We start from the raw sequence: 21833 nt of genomic DNA on the forward strand, positions 1-21833 counted from the left end.
GCCAACTGCTATCAACGTTTAATGAAATTAATGGGAGTTGAGGACACTCAGCCCCTGACAGGAGGTATTCAGCACTTCTCATTATCAAGCCATATAGAAGGAGAAAAGGCTTTTAGGCATTAAAAGAAAAAAAATATGTAGATGTGGGGCCTGGGGTCAGAAAGAAGAAAAACAAATATCAGTGGAATAAATGTTACAACAACCTAAATGTATATAAAAATATTAGCATGCAAATGATTAGGGAGGCAGTCAGGTATTCAGTGAGCTTTGTAACGAGTCCAAGTTTTACTGAAGCACATAGTCCAGTCAGAGGGACATGGAGAGGGCAGCAATCTGGCACTGCGGAGTGGGGCTATGATCACTCCATAAGGACACTGCTACAGGATATCATATTAAGATTCCCACTTCTATCCAAATAATTATGTTTCAAAATGCTTAGATGGTGTTTGAAGAACCTGGTAAGTCTCCAAAGATGAATAGATATCTCACAGCGGGTAACACTATTAGAAGAGTTGACTTTGCTACCACTATTCTAATTAGAGCTGGGTGGGAAGTGGATTTGCCATCCTGTGAAACTCTGAGATTTCAAGAAAGTTCCCCATTCCGCAGTGAGACAAAACAAATGAGAAAGAGAGAGAGACCTCACCACTCAGAATAACCAATAGCTTGGTGATTAGGATACTCACCTGAGATGTGGAAGGTGAGAGTTCAAGTTGTCGCTCCAAACAAGCAGAGCAGGGACTTGAATGCAAGTCTCCCGTATCTCAGATGAGTGCCCCAGCTGCCAGACTATTGTGGCTTAGTTGCTGTAACTGGCTGGCATTCTGACCACCCCCACCCACCTGACCACCTTCCACCCTTCATCCTGGACCCCCAAAAATCTTCCCAACAAAAGTTTAATCAAAACAGATATAAAGTTTCAGTTTTGATTAATCATTTTCTAACTAACTAACTAAATAAATAAAAATCTTGACCAGCTCCAATTCTAATGACATTAAAGGCAAGTCTACCCTATCGCACTACATCAGTGCCACCGTACCAATGTGTTTGCGTCGCTGTAGTGCGTCTGGTGAAGACATGCTATGCTGACAGGAGAGTTCTCTCTCATCATCATAATTACTCCGTGAGAGGTGGAAGCTATGTCAGTGGGAGAGCATCTCCCTCCAACATAGCAGGTGTGGACAGCGCTTAAGTCAATATAACTTGCGTCGCTCAGGGGAGTGTCTTTTCAGACCCGAGTAATGTATGTTACATCAATTTAAGCAGTAGTGTAGATCAGCCCTTAGAGAGTAAAAATATGTTAGTATCACCATGGAGAGAAAAAATTAAACATGAAGATGATATATTGGTCAACAAGACATAATGGCAAAGTTAATACTAAACTGTATATTCTATTAATGTTTTGGAGTGGCAGTGTTGTAATGTAGAGTGAGACACAGCTGTGGAACTATAAACTCTATGCACACTGATGGTACTTTAAAGGAGGGTGTTTTTCCCATATTTTTCTCATCTGCTATTCTTATTATTATTACGGCTACTTATTTTAAACAGAACACTTTACTTAAATTAACTCAACAAGAAAAATATTCTATAAATGTGACAATGAACAAATGTCTCTAAAAACAAGAGAACAAAACATTGTACATTGTCACAGAGAAAGCTAGACAATAAGAATTGTTCATTATTATGCTTCATAGACTATAAGCAACATTAGCTTGTATTTATCATTACCATGCTATTATTTCTCTAAAAGTTTATTTCCCTCATTTTTCCAGTGAGTTCACTTTCTGTACAAACACTGTTTTTTTAGAACTTTGCAGTCATCAGAACCCAAATTTCTTTGAGTTTCTTCATGCAGATTTTGGACATAGATTAAAATACCATCCTGAAGACATGTCATAATTGAAAGGGAAGTCACAAATGCATAAACAGGAGAGAATGAAGCTCAACCACGCAAGTTGCTTTAACTTATGCAGTTTGCCTAGATGTGCAGATAGCCCTAGATCTCACTGATCACAGCATTGCAAGTCAATCTTTAATAAGACAAACTGTTTAATAACTTCTCCAGTACATTAAGCAAAATCATCATCTTTTTGGCTAAAAGAATGAAATTTGGCATTTCCTATTTACTTTTTTTTGTTGAACAAGCAATTTGTCTGAATATCACAAAGATAATCTTAGGATGAAATTCACCACTGGCATAAACTGATTCAATTTTGTTGGTTTCAATAGAGTAGAACAAGCACTGCACAAGCACTGAAGTTAGTCTAAATTCTAAATTTATTTTTTGGTAACAAAATAGCAAATAAAAGCTGTAGTAAAAAAAACATAGTAAAAAAAGAGATGGTGCCCCTCTAAAGCAACAGCAGGGGTAAGGCACACAGAACAAAAATAATAAAAAAGTAATGTTAAAAACACTGAGCCTTCAGATGGCTCTGTGTAATCAGACTGTCACATTAATAAGAGTACATAAAAACTCTGTAAGCACAAAAGAAACAGTTACACCTTATGTAAAAATTAATATGTTTAATATAATGTTATAAAAGTTAAACTATAAAAAAAGATGTGCATTTTCCCCAGAACATGTGCAGTGTACATTGTAGAAGGGGTAAAGGAAATGCAAACAATCCTATTAGGACTCGAAAAGGAGCCACAATAGGTTGTGTTTTCTTTTTCAAATCGATGTGTGTTTTGGAAGCAGGAGTTAAAAGTTAAAAGTAATCATAACTCTGTGAAAGTTGATTGTGTCCCTTTTAAGACAGAATCTCTGAGCTGATAATGGCTTTGAATCCAAAACCAAGCCAGAAAACATCTGCATTGATGCAAATTACCTCACTAATAAAAAAGGGAGAGAACTGCCCATAAATGGCAGCACAAAGGAGCTGCGGATAAAAGGACATACCTGGTCTACTGTATAAAAAGGAAAACTGAGGTACACCACCTTATGAATTTAATAACTGAACAGTAAAATAATTTCCTCTAAACCCTTAAAAGGTAAAAGGCATTAAAACCTGGCCTGCCTATAAAAAAACAGGCAAGTATGGGGGTAATTCCTCTGTTTGCCTGCAATCAGCAAAAAATATTCGTAAAAGGAAGGGATATTTTAAGCAATAATCTGCCACCCCAAAAGGAGTAGAAACATGTTGTTTTTGTCTTTCAGAAAATAAAATAAAATATAATAAATAAAAAACTGGTACCAGATGAAGAGCAACCCAAAATACCATGGATCTACTGTCGAAACAAAAATTGTGTTTTGTGTTTTTATGTTTTGTCTTCTGTTGTTTGTCTTGTTGCTAACATTATTGTGTATTAAAAACTACTGCATTAGGCAAAAAAAATTAATAAGAATTTTAATAATATTTACAAAAACCAATGTTGCAGATGGATAAAGGTCAAGAAATGGTAGTCTGCTAACAGAAAAAAATCCTCAGGTAGCAAAAACCATATTAAAAGAAATTAGTTTTGAAGGAAGAATCAAAATAGTCTCATTCACAAGCAGGCAATTTGAGATTTAAAAAGACCACGGACAGTTAAGGAAGTCTGGAAAGTGCTGGGGCTCCTTAATTACTGTAGGACATATATACCGGAGTACTCAGAGAAGGTGGAACCGATGGAAAAACTTACCAGAGGGAGGAAAACCTGCGTATGAGACAGTAATAAGGGGCACAGAACAAGAGGAGGTATTCATAAAAATAAAGCAAGCTCTAGCCTCTGCCCCCAGCTTGGGCTTACCAGATATGGGAAAGCCGTTCCACCTTTACTATAATGACAGCAAGACTCAATATGCCACAGTGCTAACACAGCTCCATGGCAACCGACAGTGCCCGGTGGCATACATGTCCACCTTAAGTCCCCCTGTATCACAAGGGCTACCAGAGTGTGTGGCTACTTTGGATTGTGCAACCTGGGCTGTAAAAGCCTGCGAGCCATACACGCTCATGGGTACGCTGGTATTGCATACCCCACACACATGGGATCCAGAATGGTACTATGGCAGTAAGCATCTAGAGGAGGATCTTCTGGCCCTGCAGGCGAAGATCGAGGAGTTGGTGGCCGAGGCCCAGAGACACATTGTGGAAGGCCATCTGAGGTACACTCGGATAGGGGAGACCGTGGATCAGGATGGTGTTAAGTACTCTGAGGCTCAAAATCAGGCAGTGAAGGTTAAATCCCCTGGGGATGGATCTGGGTGCTGTTCTGCCAAATTATGTGGGAAGTGTCCATCCTGACATTCCTAATGTTGTTAATACTTTACCGGCAACTCCAAAGTAAGCTGAAAATGTTAAAATTGTTATATTTGACCTGGCGGGTTAGGGAACCCTAGGGTCAAGAGGAGGGACTGAAGGGCCATAATCCATTTAATGTGGCTGTAAAATCTTAACTACAGTTTCTGTTAAGAACTTTTCATATAGGCCCGGATGAGGGCTAGCTGACAAAGAATAATACATGGCTAAGAGAAAGCTGGGTAAACAAACAACCTTGTGTGTTTTAAGTCGCTGAGTGGAGTCAGCATGGCTCCAGATGGGGATCTGTAACAGGGTGTCTTTATTGCAAGTTATAGACACATGAAGCGCTGAGAAGGGCCTCAAAGTTAACTCCCTAGAACAGATGCCAGAACAGAGTTCAGGGAGAGGCCCAACATAATTGATGTGAGTAATGACACCTTCCTCTCTCATATGTATGCCAATCCCAGTTCACAAAAACACAAGGGTAAAACTATAAACAGTTGTTATTGTTAAATACTAATTACTGCTTTTTTGCTTTAAATCTCCAGGAATGTACCTGTTGGTCAACCAAGAGAGCTGCTACCTCATTCCCCTGGACCCCAAAATCAGGATTTAACCTACAATTGCAATAGGAGTAGTTTAAGGAAAATTATCTGTGTATTAGCAACATGTTAACCTAATCCATGGGCAGAGCCATTATGTAATCTTTTAGACCATTGGCTTATTGTGCTTATCTTGTCTTGCTGCTAGAACCTATTCAGGGGCTTGGGAAATCCCATCCCCATCACTTCTCTACGCCCAATGAGCACCCTATATAATCTATTTTAATCAATTGTTCTGCAGTGTCTCTGAGCCTGATAAGAAAAGTGACACTCCACCAACAATGTGCATAATAAACTCCTGTGCTTGATTCTACACGGTGTCCACTTCTGATCCTTCACTTATTGATGTCCAAATTCCCCTATAATCCTCCTAAAGTATTGTGGGATAATCAAAATCTTCCAAATCTACAATTCATATAATTTTATACACAAAACATAAAACATTGTTAACGCTGAAGTATTAAGCACTCAAAAACTAGGAAATACTGGAATTAAAGTTGCACATGTAACCTTGATTTGCCCGTCTTCTGTGTATGAATTAAGATTACAGTCTTTAGTTACAGGATCACATACTTTTTCCCCCCACAGAAGTCCTCCTCATTCAGTGTACATGATGGACAGTGCTTTTTGAATAAGCAGCTAGCCAATATTTTATTTTCTTCTCATTGTTCAGAGTATGGCCTCCAGCCTTCTTTACTACACGCTATTCAAACCCAGATCTGAAGAAAGAATTACTAATTTTCATGTGGTCTTTTTATTATTCTCATGACTATAATATCCAAGTGCTTCACAAAGAACCCTGTGAGCTGAGGAGGTGATATTGTCCGCATTTTACAGAGAGGGAGCAGAGGCAGAGAGAGATTAGGGTTGAAATGATCTATTGACTTTGGGTGCCCAATTTGAGATGCTTAGGACCTGATTTTCAAAATACTTATCATTATATAGCACTCGGTATGTTCAAAGCACAGCTCCCATTATCTTCAGCTGCAGGTGTGATTATTAAGCACTTATGAAAATCAGACCCCAGGGTGTCCATTGGGCACGCAGAAAATGAGGCATACGCAATTAGTGACTACTTCTGAAAACTCTGGTTTAAGTAACTTGCCAAGCATTCTATAGGATGTGGCTGAGGCAGGGATAGAAGCCAGTTTTCTAAGGCAGCATTCCACTGCCTTAACCATGAGACACTCAAGTATCAGAGGGGTAGCCGTGTTAGTCTGGATCTGTAAAAAGCGACAAAGAGTCCTGTGGCACTTTATAGACTAACAGACTTATTGGAGCATAAGCTTTCATGGGTGAATACCCACTTCAGACACATGTGGTGGAAATTTCCAGAGGCAGGTATAAATATGCAGGCAAGAATCAGTCTAGAGATAACAAGGTTAGTTCTATCAGGGAGGATGAGGCCCTCTTCTAGCAGTTGAGGTATGAACACCAAGGGAGGAGAAACTGCTTTTGTACTTGCAGGGGAGGCTCTAGCTTTTTTGCCGCCCCAAGCACAGAAGGCAGGCTGCCTTTGGCGGCTTGCCTGGGGGAGGTCCCCGGTCCTGTGGATTCGGCGGCTTGCCTGTGGGAGGTCCACCGGTCCCGCAGCTTCAGTGTACCTGCCGCCGAATTGCCGCCGAAGCCGCGGGACCGGCAGATGTCCTGCAGGCAAGCCGCCGAAGGCGGCCTGACTGCCAGGGGCAGCTCTAGGCACCAGCAAAGCAAGCAGCTGCTTGGGGCAGCCCATTTCAGGGGCGGCAGCTGGCAGGGATCCAGCTGGGGAGCTGAGAACCAAGAGGGGGCCCTGGGAGCTGTAGTTCCTTGGTTAGCTCCCTGCCTATAGAGCCAGCCCTGGAGCAGGGAAAAAACTACATTTCCCAGCATTCTCTTGGTCTCTATCAACAGGAAATGAAGGGGGAGGGAGTATGTTAGCTAAAACCTCATGCTTCAGCTTGCTGTGAATGGAGAGCTCACTGCTAGAGTGGGGTGGCACTGTGAATGGGGAACAAGTATGCCCAAGGAGTAGAAAGCTTTGGCCCAGATATCCTCTGCAGAAGACATCCCCAGACTGGATTAGGGATACTGGTGTGACCTCACCTTGTAGCCCCCAAAGAAAGAATTGGGTGGACTAGATGGACAGTGCCCCTTTCTATCTGAAGCCTAGCAAAGGAGGTACATGGATCCCACTAGAATTTAAAATTAAAAGTAGGGGAGGGGAGGCTCTACTGGACCTGGGCAGCTTTAGACACAGTCCCAGGCACGTAGGAGGATTTCCACTTCTGAGCCATGAAAGCAGAAATTGACTTTTCCTTTCCAGATTTAGCTAATATTCAGAAAGGGAATCTAGCACCTGCCTTCTAGATTTGAACCCCTCAAAATTCAGGAGTGCTCAAGCTCAATTTGGGCAGCTACCACCTCATTTCTCTCAAATCAAATACACTGATCCACTGTAACTTGCTGTAGAAAAAGTAGGATAAAATTGAGCAAGAAATGCTTCCCAGTGGTTTTTAGGACTGGAATTGCTATTTTCAACAGCCATTGCTTTTTTTTTGTTAGTTTTATTTTTTTAAAAGGAAGACAGTGATATTGTATTGGCAAATTCCCCATAGAAACAAAGAGTGAAACAAAAGAATAATAAAGACACCTCAACTTTTCCTCATTTATGTAGGATAGTCTTATAATATGCATCCAGATATCCTCCAATCACACAAGCTGAAAATTGTTCCACTTCACTGCAGTTCTGTAATCATATGGGAACCAATCCTGTCTGTGTTCTGTGCACATCCAAAATTCCTGCTGAATGACCCGCCCTGGGAGCGAGTTACCAGTGACCCAGGGCTGGGGCAGAAGGAGGGTGCAGGTGGAGAGCCCAGGGCTGGGGTGGCAGGGTGTGTGTGGGGGGGCAATTTGGGGGGGAAGAGAGGAGCCCAGAGCTGGGGCAGCTCAGGGTATGTGTGGGGGGAGAGCCCAGGGCTGGGGTGGCAGGGGGTGTGGGTGGGGGGGGAGCCTAGGGCTAGGGCGGCAGGGGGTGCGGGTGGGGAGGGAGAGCCCAGGGCTGGGACAGCATGGGGGTGCTGGGGGGGGGGGACAGCCCAGGGCTGGGGCAAGGGGTGTGTAGGTGGGGGGGAACTAGTGGGGGGCGAAGGGGGGAGCCCAGAGCTGGGGCAGCACGGGGTGTGGGGAGGGGAGAGCCCAGGGCTGGAACGGCAGGGGGGTGCAGGTCGGGGGGGGGGAGCCCAGGGCTGGGGCAGCAGGGGGGTGTGGGTGGGGGAGCCCAGGGCTGGGGTGGGGGCAGCCAAAAATTTTTTTGCTTGGGGCAGCAAAAAACCTAGAGCCGGCCCTGCTGACTGCCGCCCTCACAGGGACTGGCAGGGCGCCCCCTGCAGCTTGTCACCCCAGGCACGTGCTTGGAGCGCTGGTGACTGGAGCTGCCATTGTGTACTTGGCTAGCCATTCATAGTCTTGAGACACTCCTTTCTTTTTTTTACAATCCTCTGACTCATTCACTATACACCTTCCAACTTCTGCAATAAATGAAGCAGGTGTCCTCTAGATACCAGCTCCCTTCCACAAGCCTTCTTCATCCCCAGAGAGGGTATGTTTTGTGTAATGAATAAGGGTCCTGTGGAAAAAACCCAGTATGGGTTCAGGTATTGAACAATTAATTTGTAAGCATCTAGAGGATAATAGGATTATAAGGGCTAGCCAGCATGGATTTAACAAGAACAAATCATGCCAAACCAACTTAATTTCCTTTTTGACAGACTTATTGACCTAGTGGATGGGGGGAGGGTGAGAGGAAGCAGTAGAAAGACAGATCTTGATTTTATTGAGGCTTTTGACATAGTCCCACATGCCATTCTCAAAAGCACACTAGGGAAATATCATCTAGATTAAATTACTATAAGGTGGGTGCATAAGTGTTTAAAAAAAACCTCTCTCAAAGAGTAGTTATCAATAGTTCACGGCAAACTGTGAGGGCATATCTAGTGGGGTTATATAGGGTTCAATCCTGGGTCTAAATTTTTCAATATTTTCATTAAAGTCTTGGATAATGGGGTGGAGAGTATGTTTATAAAATTTTCAGATGACACCAGTTTTGGAGGGGTTGCAAGCACTTTGGAGAACAGGATCAGAATTCAGAACAACCTTGACAAATTGGAATATTGTTCTGGATTGAATTGAAGATGAAATTCAGTGAAGATAAATACAAAGGACTTAACTTAGGAAGGAAAAAAAATCAAATGCACAACTACAAAATGGAGAATAAATTCCTAGGTGTTAGTACCACTGAAAAGGATCTGGGGGCTATAGTGGATCACAGATTGAATATGATTCAAAATGTGATGCAGTTGTAAAAAAGGCTAATATCATTCTGGGGTGTATTAACTGGAGTGTTGTATGTAAGACAAGGGAGGTAACTGTCCAGCTGTTAGACCTGGTGAGGCCTCAGGTGGAGTACAGCGACCAGTTTTGGACGACACACTTAGGAAAGCTGTGGACAAATTGGAAAGAGTCCAGAGGAAAGAAACAAAAATGGTAAAAGGTTGAGAAAGCCTGACCCATGGAGGAAAGTTTTTTTTAAAAACTGGGTCTGTTTAGGGAGGACCTGTTAGCAGTCTTCAGATATGTTAAGGGCTGTTATAAAAAGTACAGTATCAATTGTAATCCATGTCCACTGAAGGTAGAAGTAGTAGTAATGGGCTTAATCTGCAACCAGGGAGATTTAGGTTAGATATTAGGAAAAACTTTTAAACTACAAGTGTAGGTAAGCTCTGGAATAGATTTCCAAGGGAGGTTGTGGAACCCCATCATAGGAGGTTGGACACACCTTTGCTAGGGATTGTCTAGGTTTACTTGGTCTTGCCTCAGGTGGAATTGACATCTCGAGGTTCTTTCCAGCCCTATGTTTCTATGAAATTAAAGATGGTATCTCAATGCATATGTGGAAGGACACCAAATTAAATTTGCACATGCAACCTTAAGTCTCTGCATTTCCTAGTTTTTGAGTGATTGACTTTTCATCCTTAATTATGTTGATTAAATGTAGGTTGTGTGTAATTTTGGAGGCCTTTTAAAAAACAAGCTAACCCCCTCCTGAAATTCCTTCAGGTGGCATGTTGAGACTCACATGGTTCATTAGGAAAGTTGGAGCCTTTAGAACCACCATGCTGACCTGTTCTATTTCAGCTAATGGAGTAACTGATAGCAGTTTATCCTCCTCTGTATAGACCAAGAGTAGAGGGAGGTAAGAGACACACTTTGCCAATGGATTTCCCAGATATTTGTTGGCAGCAGATGAATAATGAGACTCCAGAATATTAAATTATATTCCATGCTCTGGTGGGGAAGTGGGTTGTAATGGCACAGACACTTCTGTACATTTCTCCCAAGCTTGACCCCTTCTGCCTTGTCTCCCTCCCATCTATCGCAGTCCCATCTCTTCACTCCTTGTCCCACTACCACTCCTTGTCTATCTAGTCCCAGTCTCCATTCCTCAACTTTCTCATCCCAATCTACTTGTCCAATCACTCCTAGTTTAGTCCTAGTCTAGGCTCCTCATCTAATTTTTCTCTCCTTTCCCCACACTGGCTCCCAGTCCCCCCTGTTCTCCTTTTCCACTACTGACTTTCAGTCTCAGACTCCTTGACCAACAAGTCCTAGTTTCACATATACTCCCAGGGAATTTTCTGTCTTGCCCTCCCAATTCAGTCCCTTTATCAGACTCCTTGTCTCAATCGTAGGGCGATCATACATCCTGTTCTGGCCGGGATAGTCCCTTTTTTAAGCCCTGTCCCAAACATCTCGACTTTCTTGGCAAAAGTGGGCATTTGTCCTGTTTGTTCTTGTTAACTTGATCAGTTGGCAAGAGCAATGGGACAAATGCCCACTTTTATGAAAAAGTGGGATACAGAGGAACATGGGGGTGTGAGCGGTGTTGCCAGCCCTATGCGGGGAGGGAAGGCAGGGATCGGGTGAATAGCTGGTTTAACCCCTGTAGCCTTGGGCTGGAGGAAGCATGCCCAGTTGTTCTATGGGGTTGATGAATGCACAGTCTGGTCATCTCTAAGAGCTGTAAGAGGCCTGAGCATGCTCAGCAAAGATGGACTCTTCACATACATTAGTTGTTAAACTCATGTCTGAGTATGCATAAACTACAATTTTTCAAAAGATTGTAATTTGGTCAATTTTTAAGCAGGGATGGTAAGAGACATTTACGTGACTCTAAGCCCCCCCCGCCCCCGGCCAAATTTCAAATTCTTGCTCCAAAACATGGGGGTGCACCTTTTCAAAGAAGAGAACACTAGATTTTTAACACTGGCAAAACAATTTATTTCCCCCAGTCTTGTTCTTGGAAGCTGCTAAACCACTTTGGCTGAAATTTTCCCAGAGGATCAGCCTGAGGCAGACACTCAAAATTTCAACCCAAATAGTTAAAGTTTGGCAAAGGTATAAGGAACTGAAAATAGATTCTTAGGGTACGTCTACACTACGGGACTATTCCGAATTTGCATAAACCGGTTTTGTAAAACAGATTTTATAAAATCGAGTGCGCGCGGCCACACTAAACACATTAAATCGGTAGTGTGCGTCCATGGTCCGAGGCTAGCGTCGATTTCTGGAGCGTTGCACTGTGGGTAGCTATCCCGTAGCTATCCCATAGTTCCCGCAGCCTCCCCCGCCCCTTGGCATTTCCGGGTTGAGATCCCAGTGCCTGATGGGGCAAAAATCATTGTTGCGTGTGGCTCTGGGTACAGCCTCACCCCTCCCTCCCTGAGCAGCAGACAACCGTTTCGCACCTTTTTTTGCTTGGTGAACTGTGCAGACGCCATAGCACAGCAAGCATGGACCCTACTCAGCTCCATACCGCAATCGTGAATGTTTTAAACACCTCGCGCACTCTCGTGCAGTCTATGGTGAACCAGGACCTTCAATCCGAGGCGAGGAGGAGGCGGATACGGCAGCGCGGCGATGACAGTGATGAGGACGTAGACACAGAATTCTCTCAAACCGCGGGCCCCTGCGCTTTGGAGATCCTGATGGTAATGGGGCAGATTCTATCCATTGAACGCCGATTTTGGGCCCAGGAAACAAGCACTGACTGGTGGGACCGCATTGTGTTGCAGGTGTGGGACGATTCCCAGTGGCTGCGAAACTTTCGCATGCGTAAGGGAACTTTCATGGAACTTTGTGACTTGCTTGCCCCTGCCCTGACACGCCATAATACCAAGATGAGAGCAGCCCTCACAGTAGAGAAGCGAGTGGCGATAGCCCTGTGGAAGCTTGCAACGCCAGACAGCTACCGGTCAGTCGGGAATCAATTTGGAGTTGGAAAATCTACTGTGGGGGCTGCTGTGATGCAAGTAGCCAAAGCAATCACTAAGCTGCTGCTACGAAAGGTTGTGACTCTGGGAAACGTGCAGTCCATAGTGGATGGCTTTGCTGCAATGGGATTCCCTAACTGTGGTGGGGCGATAGATGGAACCCATATCCCTATCTTGGCACCGCAGCGCCAGGGCACCCAGTACGTAAACCGGAAGGGGTACTTTTCAATGGTGCTGCAAGCACTGGTAGATCACAAGGGACGTTTCACAAACATCCACGTGGGATGGCCAGGGAGGGTTCATGACGCTCGCGTCTTCAGAAGCACTACTCTGTTTAAACGGCTGCAGCAAGGGAATTACTTCCCAGACCAGAAAATAACAGTTGGGGATGTTGAAATGCCTGTCGTTATCCTGGGGGACCCAGCCTACCCCTTGATGCCATGGCTCATGAAGCCATACACAGGCAGCCTGGACAGTGGTCAGGATCTGTTCAATTACAGGCTGAGCAAGTGCAGAATGGTGGTGGAATGTGCATTTGGCCGTTTAAAGGCGCGCTGGCGGACATTACTGACTCGCTCAGACCTCAGCCAAACCAATGTCCCCTATGTTATTACTGCTTGCTGTATTCTCCACAATCTCTGTGAGAGTAAGGGGGAGACCTTTATGGCGGGGTGGGAGGCTGAGGCAAATCACCTGGCCGCTGATTATGCGCAGCCAGACACCAGGGAGATTAGAAGAGCACACCAGGAAGCAGTGCGCATCAGAGAAGCTTTGAAAACGAGCTTCATCAATGGCCAGGGTACAGTGTGACTGCTGTGTTTGTTGATGAACACCCAACCCCCTTGATTGACTCAGTCCCTGTAAGCAACTCCCCCACCCCCTTCGAGTACAGCTTACTTATGCAAATAAAGTCACTCTCATTTAAAAAGCATGAATTCTTTATTGATTCATTATTAAAAGAGGGAGAGAAGTAAGGGTGTGGTTTGGGAGGAGGATAGGAGGGATGGAGAAGGCCATTAAAAAAAAAATTCACAGTAACGACATCCTTCTGGTTGGGCTGTCCACGGGGGTGGAGTGGGCGGGTGCACGGAGCCTCCCCCCACGCGTTCTTACACGTCTGGGTGAGGAGGATGTGGAACATGGTGAGGGTTGAGGGTGGTTATACAGGGGCTGCAGCGGCACTCTGTGATCCTGCTGCCGTTCCTGAAGCTCCACAAGACGCCGGAGCATGTCAGTTTGATCACGCAGCAGCCCCAGAGTTGCATCCCGCCACCGCTGATCTTCCTGCCGCCACCGCTGATTTTCCTGCCGGTCTTCCTGCCGCCACCTCTCATCTCGGTTGTCCCTCCTGTCCTCACGTTCATCCCTCCTGTCCTCACGTTCACTGGCCTCTTTCCTGTAATTTGAAACCACGTCCTTCCACTCATTCAGATGAGCTCTTTCATTGCGTGTAACTTCCATAATATCCGAGAACATCTCATCTCGCGTCTTCTTTTTCCTCCGCCTTATCTGTGCTAGCCTTTGGGATGGAGGAAGGATGGTTGAAAAATTTGCAGCTGCATGAGGGAGATAAATATTTAGAAAGATACATTTTACAGAACAATGGTTATACTCTTTCACAGTGAAAAGCAGTATTCACCTAGCACATGTGATTTCCCTACAAGGTCGCATTTTTCATCTTAATAGTGAGTGCCTGCAGCTCTGCAGTTACACATCTCTCAGACACAGGTCCAGGCATCAGAATTCAGCTTGCATGCGGCCATGGTAAGCCACTGTCTTTCGGCTTCTGCAGTGATTTACCCCTCCCCCCAACGCATGGCTAATACTACGCTAGCTCCCTGCTAATCAACACCCTTCCCACCCCCCACCCCCTGCGTGTCTGGTACCTTGGGGAAGATCGCCGGTGACCAAACACAGAAAAGATCATCGGCATTTCACTCCTCCCCTCCCCCCACTTCGCTACGTGCAGGAAAGTTTTTTTTTTAAGCTGATGCATTCCATGAACCCAGTAGAAAAATGGCCACCCCCCTTACTTAAATTCCTGATTTTTAAACAGGTTATCCTGAACGATATCACTTTGCTGAGGATAACAGAACAAGATAAAGAACGGATGCTTCTTGAATGCCAGCAGTCACCGGGACCATACGCTGCTATGCTTTGCCACGCAATGATACCTGATTACTTGCTACATGCATGGCGTGGTAAAGTGTCCTACCACGGTGGGCGGAACAAGGCTGCCTTGCCCAGAAACCTTCTGCAAAGGCTTCTGGAGTACCTACAGGAGCGCTTCATCGAGATGTCCCTGGAGGATTTCCTCTCAATCCCCGGACATGTTAACAAACTTTTCTAAGTAACTATACTGTCTGCGAATGCATCCCAAGTCCTCAGGGCAAATCAATCATTAAAAAAGGCTTGCTTAAAAAACAATGTTTGCTATTTGCAAAGGTACACTCACCAGAGCTCCCTTCCATGGCGTCATTGTCTGGGATAGTGGCTTGTGAGGGCTGGGAGGACGGTAATTCCGCTTGTGAGGGCTGGGAGGACGGTAATTCCGTCAGGGTGATAAAAAGCTCCTGGCTGCTGGGGCTCACGGAGTGCTGTGTGCTCTCTGCTAGGTCTTCCTCCTCTTCTTCATCTTCATCTTCCCCGTCTGCATAATCCTCAGCCATGGAAGAGATTACAACCCCCACCTCGGAATCCACGATCAGGGGTGGGGTACTTGTGGCGCAGCCCCCTAAAATTGCATGCAGCTCAGCATAGAAGCGGCATGTTTTTCGACCTGCCCCGGACCTTCCGTTTGCTTCTTTGGTTTTCTGGTAGCCTTGTCTGAGCTCCTTAACTTTCACTCTGCACTGCACTGAGTCCCGGCTGTGGCCTTTATCCGTCATAGCCTTAGAAATTCTTTCAAATACTTTTTCATTTCGTCTTTTGGAACGCAGTTCTGTTAGCACTGAATCCTCTCCCCAGATAGCGATCAGATCCAGTACCTCCCGTGCAGTCCATGCTGGGGCTCTTTTACGATTCTCAGGAGACTGCATTGTTAACTGTGCTGATGAGCTGTGCGTGGTCACCTGTGCTGATGAGATGAGATCTCCACGCTGGGGAAGCAGGAAATGAATTTCAAAAGTTCGCGGGGCTTTTCCTGTCTACCTGGCCAGTGCATCCGAGTTCAGAATGCTGTCCAGAGCGGTCACTGGTGCACTGTGGGATAGCTCCCGGAGGCCAATGCCGTCGATCAGCGTCCACACTAACCCTAATCCGATATTTTAATACCGATACTAGCGTTACTCCTCTCGTTAGGGAGGAGTACAGAAACCGGTTTAAAGAGCCATTAAAATCGATATATGGTGCCTCCTAGTGTGGACGGTTGTGGCGTTAAATCGGTTTTGCGCTCCTAAAACCGGTTTAAACGCCTAGTGTAGACCAGGCTTTACAGTGGCAACCTTAATTATAGATGCCAGCAGGCCGGCCTTCAGGGTTTTTTTTGTTTTTTTTTAATAATTCAAGACAACTGAGCCAAAGAACAACTGGTAGTATTTATTACTTTGGCTCAGTATGAAGCCACAAAAAAAATACCATTTCTGCACATGCAAAAGAAACGTATGCACTTATTACTTCTGAACTCTTACCACACCACGCTGCACATGTTTCCAGGCCCTACCGAGATTCATGCATGATTTTCAAAACAAAATGAACTTATTGGTCCCTAGTGGAGACCAGCAAACTAGATCCTCCTCTTTCTCCTCTTGGGCGTTGGACTAGATGACCTCCTGAGGTCCCTTCCAACCCTGAGATTCTACGATTCTATAATAGGCTGCTGATAATATTAATCACTGTCAGTCTGCCTGCCTTTAACTGTGGGGTTGTGTACCCCAATGCTTAGTTTGCATAATCTAACACACTAGTTTACCACTCATTAACAGTTCCTGCGGTTCCTGCTGCCTCCCATTAAGAGTTGTATAATGTACTTTGATCTTTCTGCTTTCAAAGGGGAGTATGCAGCGGCACAGGAGCCAGCAAACAGAGCTGTAAACAGGGGAGTTTCAGTGGGAGTTCTGTTGGAGGAGTATCAGAGGGGTAGCCGTGTTAGTCTGGTTCTGTAGAAGCAGCAAAGAATCCTGTGGCACCTTATAGACTAACAGACGTTTTGCAGCATGAGCTTTCGTGGGTGAATACCCACTTCTTCAGATGCAAGTGGTGGAAATTTCCTGGGGCAGGTATATATAAGCAAGCAAGAAGCAAGCTAGAGATAACGAGGTTAAATCAATCAGGGTGGATGAGGCCCTGTTCTAGCAGTTGAGGTGTGAAAACCAAGGGAGGAGAAACTGGTTCTGTAATTGGCAAGCCATTCACAGTCTTTGTTTAGTCCTGAGCTGATGGTGTCAAATTTGCAGATGAACTGGAGCTCAGCAGTTTTTCTTTGAAGTCTGGTCCTAAAGTTTTTTTGCTGTAGGATGGCCACCTTAAGATCTGCTATAGTGTGGCCAGGGAGGTTGAAGTGTTCTCCTACAGGTTTCTGTAGAAACAGAACCAGTTTCTCCTCCCTTGGTTTTCACACCTCAACTGCTAGAACAGGGCCTCATCCACCCTGATTGATTTAACCTCGTTATCTCTAGCTTGCTTCTTGCTTGCTTATATATACCTGCCCCAGGAAATTTCCACCACTTGCATCTGAAGAAGTGGGTATTCACCCACGAAAGCTCATGCTGCAAAACGTCTGTTAGTCTATAAGGTGCCACAGGATTCTTTGCTGTTGGAGGAGAAGGTTTTTGTATTTTGTGTATTGTATTTTGTAGTTATATGTGTGGAGGCTGGTGGGGGCAGTGTGCTGGGAGAGAAGCTGAGCCCTGATTAGGGGGCGGGGCTTCTCTGCTTAGGGGTCCTATAAAGGTAGCCAGCCAGTCAGACAGTGGCATAGGAGCCAGCAAACAGAGCTGTAAACAGGGGAGTTTCAGTGGGAGTTTACAGGGGGAGTTTGCGGGGGAGACTAAGAAACCTAGGCAGAGGAATAGACAGGCTAGTGAAGGGAGGGTGTGGTGTTCTGCCGGTGTTCTGGTGCCTGTTGGGGGTTTGTTTTGCTGTAGGTGGTGGTGGTTTGCTTTGGTTTGTGTTTCCTGGACTAACAGGTTTTAGGTGGGAAGGCTATGGCCGATACAGAGGCAGCAGTGAAAGACACAACGAGGATGACTGGATGTGGAAGCTGCAGCATGTACATGATCCTGGAGGGGGTACCTGAAAAGAGTTTTATCTGCATGAAGTGCCGTCTGATAGAGCTGATAGAAGAAAAAATCCAAGGACTGGAGATGCAGGTGGAAACTTTGGTCGAGTTTAGAAAGAGGTTCGAGTGGATGATAGAGGAAAGACATGATGAGGCCAAAGGGAAAAGCTCAGACTTGCAGATGGAAGCAGAACCAAAGAATTCTGAGGGGAGACTGCTGGGTGAGGAAAGTGGACAGTGGAAGCATGTGACTAAGAGAACCAGGCAGAGGAAAAGACGGCCCAGTGAAGGAGAAATAGAGCTCAAGAACAGGTTTGCAGAGGTGGAAAATGAAGGGGCACAGCAGATGGTCGCTGAAGGTGAGAGGGCAAGGAAGAAGAGAAGAGCAGCTAGTCCTATAGGAAGAGGCGAAGAGTCAATGGAAACAACACCAAATATGAGCCCCAGAAGGATACAGGATGGGTTGTGGAGGATTGCAAGGGACAACAGAAATCGAGAGGACTTGCAGCCAGAGAGAACAGGGGATAGACTGGAGAATCACACTGTCACCAGGAAAAGGCAGGTCTACGTGATTGGGGACTCCTTACTGAGAAGAATAGACAGGCCTGTAACTAGAGATGATCCGGAGAACAGAAGGGTGTGCTGTCTGCCGGGTGCTAAGATACGGGGTGTGGACCAGAGGCTGAAAAGGATCCTAAGGGGAGCGGAAAAGAATCCGCTTATTGTCCTTCATGTGGGAACGAATGATACAGCTAGATTCTCGCTGGAACGTATCAAGGGAGACTATGCCAGACTCGGGAAGATGCTTAAGGAAATCAAGGCTCAGATGATCTTCAGACAGATTCTGCCTGTTCCTAGAGAAGGGCAACAAAGGTGTACCAAGATTATGGTGATGAACAGATGGCTCAGACAGTGGTGCTATAAAGGAGGGCTTTGGGATGTACGGCCACTGGGAAGCATTCATGGACAGAGGACTGTTCTCTCGGGATGGACTTCACCTGAGTAAGGAGGGAAATAGACTTCTAGGATGGAGGCTGGCACAACTGATTAAGAGAGCTTTAAACTAGGAATTTGAGGGAGATGATTGGGAGATGTCCAGGTAATCTCCACGCCAGAATTTAACATTGAGAGGGAAGGAAATAAAGTAAGAAAGGATACAGCCGTGGGTAGGAGAATGGACATAAGGAGGAAGGGTAGTGTAGATACCAGTCTAATAGGTGATACTGGTGGTAGAATGTCTGAGCCTAATCAGGTAAAGAATGTCAGTGAAGCCAAAGAGCAAGAATTAAGATGTTTGTACACTAATGCGAGGAGCCTAGGTAACAAAATGGAGGAACTAGAGCTACTGGTACAGGAAGTGAAACCGGATATTATAGGGATAACAGAAACATGGTGGAATAGTAGTCGTGACTGGAGTACAGATATTGAAGGCTATGTGCTATTTAGGAAAGACAGAAATAAAGGCAAAGGTGGTGGAGTGGATAAGACAGACTCTGTCTGGGCAAAAATCACATTGGGAAAGAAAGCTACTAGAGCCTCCCCTGAGATAGTGCTTGGGGTGTGCTACAGACCACCGGGATCTGATTTGGATATGGGTAGAGATCTCTTTAATGTGTTTAATAAAGTAAATACTAATGGGAATTGTGTGATTATGGGCGACTTTAACTTCCCAGATATAGACTGGAGAACAAGCTAGTAATAATAATAGGGCTCAGATTTTTCTGGATGTGATAGCTGATGGATTCCTTCACCAACTAGTTGAAGAACCAACAAGAGGGGATGCCATTTTAGATTTGGTTTTGGTGAGTAGTGAGGACCTCATAGAAGAAATGGTTGTAGGGGACAACCTTGGTTCGAGTGATCATGAGCTAATTCAGTTCAAACTAGATGGAAGGATAAACAAAAATAGAACTGGGACTAGGGTTTTTTATTTCAAAAGGGCTAACTTTAAAGAATTAAGGAAATTAGTTAGGGAAGTGGATTGGACTGAAGAACTTGTGGATCTAAAGGCGGAGGAGGCCTGGAATTACTTCAAGTGAAAGTTGCAGAAACTATCAGAAGCCTGCATCAAAAGAAAGGGGGAAAAATCATAGGCAGACATTGTAGACCAAGCTGGATGAGCAAGCATCTCAGAGAGATGATTAAGAAAAAGCAGAAAGCCTACAAGGAATGGAAGATGGGAGTGATCAGCAAGGAAAGCTACCTTATTTAGGTCAGAACATGTAGGGATAAAGTGAGAAAGGCCAAAAGCCATGTAGAGTTGGATCTTGCAAAGGGAATTAAAACCAATAGTAAAAGGTTCTATAGCCATATAAATAAGAAGAAAACAAAGAAAGAAGAAGTGGGATCGCTAAACACTGAGGATGGAGTGGAGGTTAAGGATAATCTAGGCATGGCCCAATATCTAAACAAATACTTTGCCTCAGTCTTTAATAAGGCTAATGAGGAGCTTAGGGATAATGGTAGGTTGACAAATGGGAATGAGGATAGGGAGGTAGATATTACCACATCCCAGGTAGAAGCCAAACTCGAACAGCTTAATGGGACTAAATCAGGGGGCCCAGATAATCTTCATCCAAGAATATTAAAGGAACTGGCACATGAAATTGCAAGCCCATTAGCAAGAATTTTTAAATGAATCAGTAAATTCAGGGGTTGTACTGTGCGACTGGAGAATTGCTAACATAGTTCCTATTTTTAAGAAAGGGAAAAAATGTGATCCGGGCAATTACAGGCATATTAGTTTGACATCTGTAGAATGCAAGGTCTTGGAAAAAATTTTGAAGGAGAAAGTAGTTAAGGACATTGAGGTCAATGGTAACTGGGACAAAATACAACATGGTTTTACAAAAGGTAGATCGTGCCAAACCAACCTGATCTCCTTCTTTGAGAAGGAAACAGATTTTTTAGACAAAGGAAACACAGTGGATCTAATTTACCTCGATTTCAGTAAGGCATTTGACACAGTTCCACATGAGGAATTATTAGTTAAATTGGAAAAGATGGGGATCAATATGAAAATTGAAAGGTGGATAAGGAACTGGTTAAAGGGGAGACTACAACGGGTCATACTGAAAGGTGAACTGTCAGGCTGGAAGAAAGTTACTAGTGAAGTTCCTCAGGGATCGGTTTGGGGAACTTCACTAGTTATTTAATCTTTTTATTACTGACCTTGGCACAAAAAGTGGGAATGTGCTAATAAAGTTTGTGGATGACACAAAGCTGGGAGGTATTGATAACACAGAGAAGGACTGGGATATCATACAAGAAGACCTGGATGACCTTGTAAACTTGAATAATAGTAATAGGATGAAATTTAATTGTGAAAAGTGCAAGGTCACGCATTTAGGGATTAATAACAAGAATTTTTGTTATAAATTGGGGACACATCAGTTGGAAGTAACAGAGGAGGAGAAGGACCTCGGAGTATTGGTTGATCACAGAATGACTATGAGCCGCTAATGTGATATGGCTGTTAAAAAAGCTAATGCGGTTTTAGGATGCATCAGATGAGGTATTTCCAGTAAAAATAAGGAGGTGTTAGTACCATTATACAAGGCACTGGTGAGACCTCATCTGGACTACTGTGTGCAGTTCTGGTCTCCCATGTTTAAGAAGGATGAATTCAAACTGGAACAGGTTCAGAGAAGGGCTACTAGGATGATCCGAGGAATGGAAAACCTGTCTTATGAAAGGAGACTGAAAGAGCTTGGCTTGTTTAGCTTAACCAAAAGAAGGGTGAGGGGAGATATGATTGCTCTTTATAAATATATCAGAGGGATAAATATTAGAGAGGGAGAGGAATTATTTAAGCTTAGTACCAATGTGGACACAAGAACAAATGGATATAAACTGGACACTAGGAAGTTTAGACTTGAAATTAGATGAAGGCTTCTAACCATTAGAGGAGTGAAGTTCTGGAACAGCCTTCCAAGGGGAGTAGTGGGGACAAAAGACATATCTGGCTTCACGACTAAGCTTGATAAGCTTTTGGAGGGGATGGTATGATGGGATAGCCTAATTTTGGCAATTAATTCATCTTTGATTATTAGCAGGTAAATATGCCCAATGGTCTGTGATGGGATGTTAGATGGGGTGGGATCTGAGTTACTACAGAGAATTCTTTCCTGGGTGCTGGCTGGTGAATCTTGCCCACATGCTCAGGGTTTAACTGATCACCATATTTGGGATGGAGAAGGAATTTTCCTCCAGGGAAGATTGGCAGAGGCCCTGGAGGTTTTTCACCTTCCTCTGCAGCATGGGGCACAGGTCACTTGCTGGAGGATTCTCTGCACCTTAAGGTCTTTAAACCACGATTTGAGGACTTCAGTAACTCAGACATAGGTTAGCGGTTTGTTCCAGGAGTGGGTGGGTGAGATTCTGTGGCCTACGATGTGCAGGAGGTCAGACTAGATGACCATAATGGTCCCTTCTGACCTTAAGCCTATGAATCTCTGTCAGTGTGTACTAGGGAACT

The sequence above is a fragment of the Mauremys mutica genome, chromosome 1, assembly GCF_020497125.1.
Source record: "Mauremys mutica isolate MM-2020 ecotype Southern chromosome 1, ASM2049712v1, whole genome shotgun sequence".
Lineage (NCBI taxonomy): Eukaryota > Metazoa > Chordata > Testudines > Geoemydidae > Mauremys > Mauremys mutica.